The 11,774-nt window shown below is 42.8% G+C and overlaps 1 long non-coding RNA gene across 1 annotated transcript; it reads left to right on the top strand.

Moving 5' to 3' along the window:
• Window positions 1-786: 786 nt before the first annotated feature.
• LOC121865825 lies at window positions 787-11,339 on the top strand. The gene is made up of 3 exons (XR_006088827.1): window positions 787-837; window positions 970-1,217; window positions 11,259-11,339. It is a non-coding gene; the product is annotated as an uncharacterized LOC121865825 (long non-coding RNA).
• The last annotated feature ends 435 nt before the right edge of the window (window positions 11,340-11,774 follow it).

Raw genomic sequence — 11,774 nt, 5'->3', positions numbered from 1 at the left:
ATGCCATGTGCTTCTACCTTTCTAATTAGTCTTTCGTGGGGGACTCTGTCGAAGGCTTTGCTAAAGTCGAGATATACCACATCATCATTGTGCCCCTCGTCCACCGATTCGAAAACTGATGAAAAGAATGTTAATAGATTAGTTTGACATTAACGTCCGCTTGTGAAGCCATGTTGGGAATCATTGATCAACTTGTGCTTCTCCAGGTGGTTTCGAATAGAGTTTGAAATAATTGATTCTAGTAATTTACCTACTATTGATGTTAGACTGATTGGGCGGTAGTTAGAGGATAGTGATCTATCCCCCTTCTTGAAAATCGGTATTACATTCGCTATCCTCCAGGATTTTGGTACGACACCTGTTTTTATGACATGTTAAACAACTTTGCTAAGGGCATACTAAGCTCATCCTTACATTCCTTTAATACTCTGGCAAATATCTCATCGGGACCAGGTGACTTATTAGGCTTCAGTTTGTCTATTTGCTTATCTTATGTTGTCTTGTTTCCCTCCCTTATCAGATTACTGTATATCAACTCCACTGCAAAATATGAATTTACTTATAAGATAAATGTAAAAAATAAAGATCAAATAATACCAGATGATACTAAATGTTATACAATAATTCCTCGAGATAAATATACTGAACTGTACTGTACAGTATATATCAGGTGCCACTATGAGAACTCAGGCTGGTGTGGCAGCCATATGTATGGGGCTAATGGTGGAGAAGCTGGGTAGCATCTTCCACGTTGCCAACATCTTCCAGTCTGCCGTGGAAGGCTCACTTAGTGGTCTATTTTTTACAGGCGTCTGTGCACCGTGGGTCAATGCAAAGGTAAAACAAGACTTGAGAGTTGATCTTTTGAGTCATACCATAAGAACCATGTGATAAAAGTAGAGCTGTTTTATATAGCGATATCTAATGACGGTATCTGTTGGTAAATAATGCTGCTTCCCATCATCACAGGGAGCTGTGGTGGGGTTCGTACTGTCGTTCATCTTCAGTGTTTGGGTAGTTATTGGTAAATTTGTGCGAGGAGGGGGGTCGCCTCCCCGCCTGCCACTGTCTACTGAGGGCTGCCCGGAGAACCTTGCCCTCTTCCTTAACGCCACCGTCACCGGCCTCGTCAACAATACCATTCGTCTTGCTGATACTACGTTGACGACCACCGCTCTGCCTGATGCTGTGCCGGCCAACACCACAGCTGTCGATGGGTCAGTACCACCAAACTCTAATTGGTTTTACTTACTTGTCAAGCTGTATGTCTGATGTTTTGGTCCATTTACTACATCTGTTTCACGATCTAACTATACACACCATGAAGCAGTAATGTGTCAAACTTTAAATCGGTGACAAAGGAATTCACACAGGACATAGTGTAAGGCATTTATTAGCGGTTTAATGTTGAATAATGGACGTTTAGGTTATAAGAACATAAAAACATAAGAAAATACGGAGTCTGCAATAGGCCGGTTGGCCTGTGCATGGCAGCTCCTGTCGAGAGTTACTACTACTCTCTATCATCCATGAATCAATCTAGCCTCCTTTTGAAACTTTCCAGATTTCCAACACTTACTACAAAGTTGCTAAACTTGTTTTACTCGTCCACCACCCTATTTGTTCCTTCCTATCTCCCTCCTAAACCTAAACTTATCCAACTTAAATCCGTTGCTCCGAGTCCTATCCTGCTCGGATATTATAAGAACTTTATCTATATCCCCTTTATTGATTCCTTTCACCCACTTAAATACTTCTATCATATCTCCCCGCACTCTTCGTCTTTCTAGGGAATGCAAGTTAAGTTTCTTTAACCTATCCTGATATGGAAGGTTTCTAAGTCCCGGAATCATTTTCGTCATTCTTCGCTGCACTGACTCTAGTGAAGTGATATTCATTCTATAATAAGGGCACCAGAACTGAGCCGCATAATCGAGGTGCGGCCTGACTAGCGCAAGATATAGTTGCAATAAGACCTCTGCACTCTTATTACTTACACTTCTAGATATAAAACCCAATACTGTGTTTGCCTTATTTCGAACATTAACGCACTGTTTTCTAGGCCGTAGGTCCGGGCTTACAAGTACCCACCTATCAGATCAAAAAACATGACTAGTATAACTTAATTATTTGACTCTCCTCGGGGGAAGCGTAAACGAAGGATGAATGCCACCACCAACATAAGGATAAACAACAACATTTGTTGGGTAACGTTTAGACAATATCTCTTGTCATAGTCAGACCGAAGACATGACTTACAACAGTATAAAATTCAACATGACAAATAAAATTGAATACAGCTTTGGTTATATTAAACACATCGCAAAAAAAAAAACACTGAACATAAAACATGGAATTATTAATTGTTAAAACCTACCACAAATAACTACACGGAGCAAAGACGCAAAAATTAGCAGTAACTTAGAACTTAACACCAAAGATAAATACACAAAAATAAGCAAATATGTTACATACCAGTTAGAAATAAAGTAAAGCAGTAGAGTGGCAAATAGTGGGTATGAACGAGGATGTTAGGTGAGCAGTGCGTGAGAAATAATAATAATAATAATAATAATAATAATAATAATAATAATAATAATAATAATAATAATAATAATAATAATAATAATAATAATAATAATAATAATAATAATAAACGGTTTATTGAAAAAGTTCTGCAGCCAGAAGGCTGAAAATATACATTGGATATAAAATGACTTATTACATACATAGGTGGTTTAACAAAAGCCTTCATTTGAGAGAGTTGAAGGAACATACAGTGAACATAAAGATTAATGTTTACACACGTAGATCATGTGAGCTGAGGTGTTGAACAGCAGACACGTAGTGTAGTAACTCCCTCACAGATGGCGTTATGAGGGCATCACGTGGAGTACTAGTTCCCTCTCAGGTGGTGTTATGAGGGGCCTAACGTGGTGTAGTAATTCCCTCACAGATGGTGTTACGAGGGGCCTGATGATGTAGTAGTTCCCTCACAGATGGTAAATGAGGGGCCTGATGATGTAGTGATCCCCTCACAGATGGTGTTATGAGGGGCCTGATGTGGTGTGATAATTCCCTCACAGATGGTGTATGAGGGGCCTGATGTGGTGTAATAATTCCCTCACAGATGGTGTATGAGGGGCCTGATGTGGTGTAATAATTCCCTCACAGATGGTGTTATGAGGGGCCTGATGTGGTGTAATAATTCCCTCACACATGGTGTTATGAGGGGCCTGATGTGGTGTAATAATTCCCTCACAGATGGTGTATGAGGGGCCTGATGTGGTGTAATAATTCCCTCACAGATGGTGTTATGAGGAACCTCACTTGATGTTGTAGCAACTCATTCACTACGTGGTGTCGTAGCATCATAGGGACACCACGTGGTCTGTTGTCACATGGTAATGTATTGGTTGATAAGAAGGAAATCAAAGAGGTTTGGAAAAAAAAAAATAATTACGACCGACTGTGAACGAGAAGTTTATATGGATCGGAGTCAACTTATGAGTACCAAAGCCAGTTCAGAGACCATATCCAAGAGTTAAAAGAGAATGAGTGAAGCAAGAAATTGGCAAGAAAAGAGAATGGAACGGCTACTGGAAGCTCGGGATTAATTCATGCTCCTTTGGCTTGTAAACTTTCGTCTGTGTCTGTAATTGGCCATCGGGTGCTCCTCCTTGTCACCACACATCCTCAAGGCTTCAAGCAATCTTATTTTTTCCCTTATTTGTCTATTCACTTTATAATTCCATCGGCTTTTCACTGCATGCCTAGCTTGGCCCTTCGCCCTGCCCCACATCATGTCAGCAGAAAGTCCTTTATTTTGGCCCAGCATCTCGCTCCACTACCCCTCTCAGTACTGCTAGCAGAGTCCACTCTTCTCAACCCAACATGATATGCTTTCCTTATGTTTTGTTCCTTAGATTTCCACACTCTCCTTTTGGTAACATATATAGCACCTCATTCTTTCCCCTGCACGTTTTAAGCAGCATATCTCATGCAAACATTCTGTTCGCACATTCTTCACCTAATATACGCTTTACATCCGAAACAAGATTCCAATCACAATTCCTGATAAATTTGTAGTTAATCTTGGTTTGTGTGTGTGTGTGCGCGCACATATGGTGGTGTAATGTGTCTAGTGTGGCAGCATATGTTAGTGTTAAAGTCCAAGCACTGCTTGCTTCCTCTCGCTTTCAGCTACAGCCGCTGGCTATCCGTCGTGGCGAACAGGGAAACAACTTACTTAAGTCCTCCCCAGCCAATACAGTCTCTTCACCATCAAGACTCTTGCTGTGCCTCCTCGTGGCAACACACTGTAACTGGGTGCCTCGTGGGCCCAACCCAGGCTAAACCGGCAAGGGATATCGGAGTAGCAGTGGGCCCCAGAGGGACAGCACATAGGCCCACTGGCATGTGGACACGTCCTGGCGCCTACTAACCACTGCCACGCTGCTTGCGGATTAACCTTGGTAGATACAAGGCTATGGAAGTAAACACCAAATGAAAAATCTACAGTGGAGCCCTGCAACAGGCAAGCATGCTTCCAACAAGACCCCAACGGCGGTATAAGCGGAAAAGGTGACCAACGACCCAACGACTACACCTGTGGATGAAGGCAATTCAAGATGGACAGGCTACTCAGGCGAAACCCAACAAATTGGGCCATCGGCAGTTCATTGCAACTCTCCCTCTCCCCAGTCATTGCAACACTTGCACCACTGGATCAGGAAACGGGAGAGCCAAGGTGTGTGGTTGTAGCTTGTGCTCCTGTCTCACCACATAAATCAACACACAAGCAGCCATCATCCAGCTCATCATGCTTCTCATCATCATCAAAACCCCTATACCCCCAAAAAGTCCTATGGCGATGGACGAGTGGCAACGGGGCCAAGCAGAGATGACTCCCGAGAGTTTCTAGTCACAACTCTACACATAGGCGGCATAAATAAGATGGTCGTTTATGCACTGGGATCTAGTCAGTAGTGCAATCCGGTCCTGTCTGTGCGACTGAGCAGTCCTTATGAGTAGCCATTCTGCTTACCCAACAGAGGGAGGGGGCTGGGGCTGGTAAAGGTGCCCCAAACAGAGCTTGGCTAAAGAACCAAGCTGACTGGGTAAGAGAACCCTTATGCAGATCAAAACAAAAAGAAACTATACTACCTATTATGGTTGCGGCATGGAATGTCAGAACCCTTCTGGATACTGGCACAAAAGTACACGTCCTGAAAGAAAAACCGCCCTTGTGGCAAAGGAGCTGGCTAGGTATAACATCGACATAACATCCATTAGTGAGTCCCGCCTCCCAGACAAGGATCGACTAACAGAACGGGAATCTGGCTATTCTTTCTTATGGAAAAGTAAGCCTTCTGCAAAGAGAAACCACATTTATGAAGATGTGCTTTGCCATCTGCCAAAGCATCCTACATAGGCTAACTGAAATGCCTTTTGGGATCAACGAATGTCTCATGATGCTCCGATTCCCACTGAATCACTCACGCCATGCCTTCTTCATCAGTGCATACGCCCCAACACTGGATACAAAGGATGACATCATGGAGTCCTTAAACACCGAACTTGACAGAGTTCTAACCTCTTTCCCCAGAGAAGATAAGGTTGTACTCCTAGGTGACTTCAATGCCAGAGTTTGCGGAGATACTGACATTTAGCAGTGAACCACAGGGAGAAATGGACTTGACAAATATAATCCCAATGCCCTACTCTTCCTAAGTAAATGAGCTGCACACAACCTCACTATCCCCATTACCTTGTTTAGGCAGGCCGACAAGTTCAAGGGTTGGTGGTAATACCCACGATCCAAACACTGGCATCTCATTGACTACATCATTGTCAGAGAAACAGATCGCCAAGATGTCCTCATTACCCGAGCCATGCGTGGCTCAGACCACTGTGATACTGATCATCAGCTCGTCAGAGCCACACTCTCACTTCACGTCGCTCCAAAACGGCAAAGGCAACAAGCCTCCAGAAGAGCTTTTAACACGAAGTTTCTGGAGGATCCAGCGGCAGCCTATGCTTTCATGCTTATAGAGAGCAGCTCGAGCATGGGCTGATAAACAACCCGACAACAAATAACCCAAATCCAAGTGCTAATGGGATATTCTCGAAACTGTCATGACAAAAACCTGCAGAGACCCTCGGCCAGATCGAAAGAATACACCAGGACTGGTTTGATGAAAATGACCCGGAAATCAACTTACTCGTCGATGATAATTGTGCTGCTCTAAGTGATTGGCAGAACAACCCACAGTCTTGGAGCAAAGCCTATACCTTCCACAAAAAGAATGCATAGGCCCAGTGCAAACTTTGAAAAAATTTGTAGATCAACACAAGATGCAAAAATTTTTCAATTCCACTAAAACACTTTATGGGCCAATCACTCATGGCGCAGCCCCCTTCTGCTCATCCGACGGTAAAACTCTCTAATCAAAGATGAAGAAGGCCTCCTTCAGTGCTGGAAAGAGCACTACCATTCTCTCCTCAACCGAAACACTGAAGTGGATGTCCTGACTATCTAGCAGGTTTCTTAGCATCCAGGGCTGACCCGCCTAAGCTTACTTCCATCCCTGGATGAGGTAGCTACTGCCATCAAAAAGATGAAAAATAACAAAGCCTCAGGGCCTGATGGATTCCCAGCTGACATGTATAAAGCAGGAGGACCTCTGCTTAACAGCCATCTCCACTCTCTCCTGTAGTATATATGAGAAAAGGAGGAAACCCCCCAAGCTCTCAAAGATGCCCCCATCCCCAATATTTATAAAAAAAAGGGAGATCGCTCAGACTGTGGCAACTACCGCGAAATCTCACTGCTGTCCGTAGATGGCAAGATTATCACTCGAGTCCTCCTAAACAGACTTCTCCTGAGGCGGAAAACTTCCTTCCAGAATCTCAATGTGGTTTTAGACCATCACGTGACACCACTGTCATGATCTTTTCTGCCCGTCAGATACAAGAAAAGTACAGAGAACAACATAGTGACCTGTACTCCACCATGTCATGAACGACAGTGTCCTGCGCAATGGCATCCAGTCTGAGTTCTTCCCCATCCAAACGGGGGTAAAACAATGATGTATACTGGCACTAAATCTCTATTCCATTTTCTTGGCTGCCTTTTTTACTCGTACCAGTGCCAATTTAGCCAGCGGGGTAGACATCCAGTACCGGATGAAGGGTCTTTTAAACATAAGACAACTCCAGGCAAGAACAAACATGTCGGCAGTTTCCATTACTGAACTTCAGTATGCAGATGACTTCACCCTCATCGCTCACACTGAATGCGACCTACAAGAGATCCTGAACACCTACACAGATACATATGCACACTTGGCTCCCACCTGTCTACCCCTACGGACATTGATGAAGAGGTTCAACAGCGGATTAGATGTGCATCTCAAGCCTTTGGGAGACTCCGAATCCATGTCTTCAGCTGTAGGCAGCTGAAATTATCCACAAAGTTGCATGTATATCGAGTAGTGGTCCTTCCGACCCCGCTACATGGCAGTGAGACATGGGTCACCTACAGGAGGCATCTCAAGGCACTTGAAAACTTTCACCAACGTAGTCGACGTTCTATCCTTCGAGTTCGCTGGGAAGACAAGAGAACAAATGTCAGTATTCTCGCTGACACCAACTGTAGGAGCATCGAAACTATTATTATCCATGAACAACTACCCTGGACTGGCCATGTTACCCGCATGGACGACAGTAGACTGCCAAAGCAGCTACTTTACAGTCACCAACGAATACGAAATGTAACGCTGGCAGGCAACTGAAAAGGTATAAGGATAGTCTTAAGACAAACGTGAAAAAGTGCCAAATCGACCCCCTCACCTGGGAGACGATTACTTCACACCCTAATGCTTGGAGGAGCACCATAGAAGAAGGTGTCAATACTTTCGAGTTAGCCCGACTGCATACCAAGGCAGACAAGCACCAACGCCGGAAAGACGCTGCCACCGCCCCTCCAGCACTAGGGGTAGCCCTCCACACGTGCAACATCTGTGGACGACCCTCCTGGTCCCGTATCGGCCTCTTTAGTCACCCTTAATAACTCATATCATTGTATTATAGCTGGATTATCATCATACTCGATACTGAGTGACAGCAAAGTAATATTTGCCGCCTGACTCATGTAGTCAGCCTACTCGTCCTCTTCTTAAACACTGTTTCAAAAGTGATCGTGGGCCCTTTGTGCCCGGTGGCGAGTCCGGTGGTACAGTTTACCGATGCGTGAAAGTTCGAACGCTCGTGCTTGGCTAGCGCGCGAAACCATCTACATGGGAAAAGATTTGTTCCACGTAACTAATTTTTTGCGATTTTTCCACCAAGTTTGATGAAAAACGATTGCGCCGTTTCGGCTGCTCAGAACAGACACACGGCTATTCCTATAGTATATTAGATAGATAGCCGTGGTTGGTATAATCATGGTCGTGGTTGTTATAATCATGGTCGTGGTTGTTATAATCATGGTCGTGATTGTTATAATCATGGTCGTGGTTATTATAATCATAGTTGTGGTTGTTATAATCATAGTCGTGGTTGTTATAATCATGGTCGTGGTTGTTATAATCATGGTTGTGGTTGTTATAATCATGGTCGTGGTTGTTAGGTACTGTAAGTATCTAGTATACTATAGCAAGGAATCGAATAAAGGTTAGAATAATTATTTAAAGAAATATTCGCCATAAAGAGAGGTTAAAATCATAATTTTTTTATTATGAATAACCGATGATCTTTCCGAGATAAATTATATTTTCAAGAGAAGTGACTTTGATTCTGGTTAGATTAGTCACTATCTGCTTAAGTCATCACCTGTGTTAAGTCATCATAGTCATCATCTACATTAGTCAGTTTTAGGCCCATCTCACATGACTGACCGACCATCGATGTTCATTCCGCGCGAGGGTGTTAGTTTGCAATGCATCTTATTATTTACGCTGGTGGATGTAAGACCTCCTACCCTCACTGACGTAGCTATGGTCAATTTGGTGTTATTCTTGTTTATAAATGCCTTCTAATCTGTCTCAAGTCTATATGTCCTGTCTATTGCCATCCGAACTGTCTGTTCGTCTGAGTAGTGTTTGACTGTAAGCCTGTCTGTACTCTTTGTGTCGTCAAATCTGTCTGTCTTATCCGTTGTTGGCGTGTGTCTGCCTGTTTGTCTAAAGTGAACCAGTCAGTCAGCTCTCTGTCTGTCTGTCATGTTAGTTGCCATATTGTCTATTTATGCATATATGAATCTGTATATTTTTGCAACCTCCTGTCTGTTTCACTATCTATATTCACCCTGTGTCTATTGTAGTCATCTTCTCCATGCATTCCTGTTATTATCATTTTATCTCTTCTCCTTTTCCATGTACAGTCAGCCACAGGAATAAGTATACACTATAGCTGTAAGGTCGTCTGGTAACGTTAAAACTGCAAATCCAGACGCATGATGAAACTCAGCTCCCCCCACCTGTTATCTCTAACTATTTTCTGTTTCCCCCTTCTTTATTCTTCTATTTACTCATCTTTCTTCCTTTACTAATCCAAACAACATTAAAAAAAAAGTAGGCTAAGAGAAAAAGTGGGGGGAGGAGGAGGGAGCCGTACGATAACTGCAATCGTCCAGCTGGCTGACAACGTACAGCGACAACTTTTGCCAGCGTAAATAAAATGGTTAATTAATGCCTTCCTAAAAAAAAAGCATCGACATGGGACCAGGTTTGTTACCACTCTACGAATTTTTTTGCGATTTTTCCACCAAGTTTGATGAAAAACGATTGTGCCGTTTCGGCTGCCCAGAAATGACAGACAGACAGACAGACAGACAGACAGACACACGGCTATTCCTATAGTATATTAGATACAACCATATTCAGTATAAATCCAAACTTTAATATTCTTACTCTTTCCATATTCCTTGTACTGTAGCCTTTTTCACCATACACACTGTCCAAACCTTCTGTGTGTATCCCACATGGCCGCTTAGGTCACCACCAAGCATTTTAACTTCCTCTCACCCAGCTCCAACACTCTCACCTCATTCCAGTGTAATATCACGACTTTTGAAGTTTGGCTCTTACCTTCTTATGTCTATAACTTTCTTGGTTATATTTCTTTTATTTTCTTCATTTTCTGTCTTTCTTGGTGCTTATTGTATTTCTTTTAATACTTTTTCATATTTGTTTATTTTCTTTTATTCTCAGATTTACTTAGTTATATTCTGTTCCGTGGATTATCCTGGGAGAACCACATTCTTCTCTATTCCTACACACGAGTGAAATTACTTACATTCTCCTGCTGCCAACAGTAGCAGTGATGGTGTTAGTAACAGGAAGTGGTGGTAGTAACAGCAGGAAGTGGTGGTAGTGATAGTGCTAGTAACAGGAAGTGGTGGTAGTGAAGGTGCTAGCAACAGGAAGTGGTGGTAGAAGCAGCAGGAAGTGGTGGTATTGATGGTGCTAGTAACAGGAAGTGATGGTAGTAGTAACAGGAAGTGGTGGTAGTGATGGTGTTAGTAACATGAAGTGGTGGTAGTAGCAGCAGGAAGTGGTGGTAGTGAAGGTGCTAGTAACAGGAAGTGGTGGTAGTGAAGGTGCTAGTAACAGAAAGTGGAGGTAGTAGTAACAGGAAGTGGTGGTAGTATCAGCAGGAAGTGGTGGTAGTAGTAACATGAAGTGGTTGTAGTGAAGGTGTTAGTAACAGGAAGTGTTGGTAGTAGTAGCCGGAAGTGGTGGTAGTAGTAACAGGAAGTGGTGGTAGTAGTAGCAGGTAAGTGGTGGTAGTAGTAACAGGAAGTGGTTGTAGTGAAGGTGTTAGTAAGAGGAAGTGGTGGTAGTAGTAACAGGAGGTGGTGGTAGTAGTAACAGGAAGTGGTTGTAGTGAAGGTGTTAGTTACTGAAAGTGGTGGTAGTAGTAGCCGGAAGTGGTGGTAGTAGTAGCAGGTAAGTGGTGGTAGTATTGGGAGGTGGTGGTATGGAACACAGTAGATAAAGAGCTATAAGTTTCGGATGTCGCTGGTAATTCAGCAGTGGCGTGATGTCATATATGTGACGTCACGGGCCTCTACGTAAAAGTGTCTAAGAGAATTCGTAAAAATACAATCAGGAACAATATCTGGAATCTCCTGATCTATTATTGCATTTACTTGCCTGTTTGAAAAATTGCTAGTTTGTAATGTCGCCTTAACAAATGACAGTAAGTATTATATTTGAAAGATGGATTCATTATAATGCACATTTCATCCACAGAACTCAATCTAACACTATCTACGAGATCTCCTACTGCTACACGGGAATAATTGCTGTGGCGCTGACATTTATAATCAGCTCTCTCGTCTCTCTGTTGACAGGTGAGAACAGTTTTTCCTCTCGGTATCGTGCAGCTTCTCACTTACTTTACATGAAAAGTGCCATTTGTATATTTTGTCTTTGTCCTGGAAGAATTACCACCCAATATTCAAACATGTACTGTAAAAGTAATTATTTTTTAGCATAAAGCTAATCTGTGCAAGTTCTTGTTGATATAACTCTATAGATTTTGTCTGGTAATTCTACATTGATTGTAAACATTAGAGTCAGATTTTATTCAAGTAAAATTATCATGAAACTTAGATATTGACTAATGATGATTCATAAATAATGATAAATTAGATAACAGCTTCGTTAATCCTGGCAGGTCCTAACAGCCCTGAGGATGTGAGTAAGGGAGTGGTGAGTCCGGCATGTGCCAGAGCCTACAAGCGTGTGTGGGAGAGTGTGAAGGGT

The sequence above is a fragment of the Homarus americanus genome, unplaced genomic scaffold (assembly GCF_018991925.1).
Source record: "Homarus americanus isolate GMGI-L3 unplaced genomic scaffold, GMGI_Hamer_2.0 scaffold32788, whole genome shotgun sequence".
Taxonomy (NCBI): domain Eukaryota; kingdom Metazoa; phylum Arthropoda; class Malacostraca; order Decapoda; family Nephropidae; genus Homarus; species Homarus americanus.
This window is presented reverse-complemented; position numbering and strand designations above follow the sequence as displayed.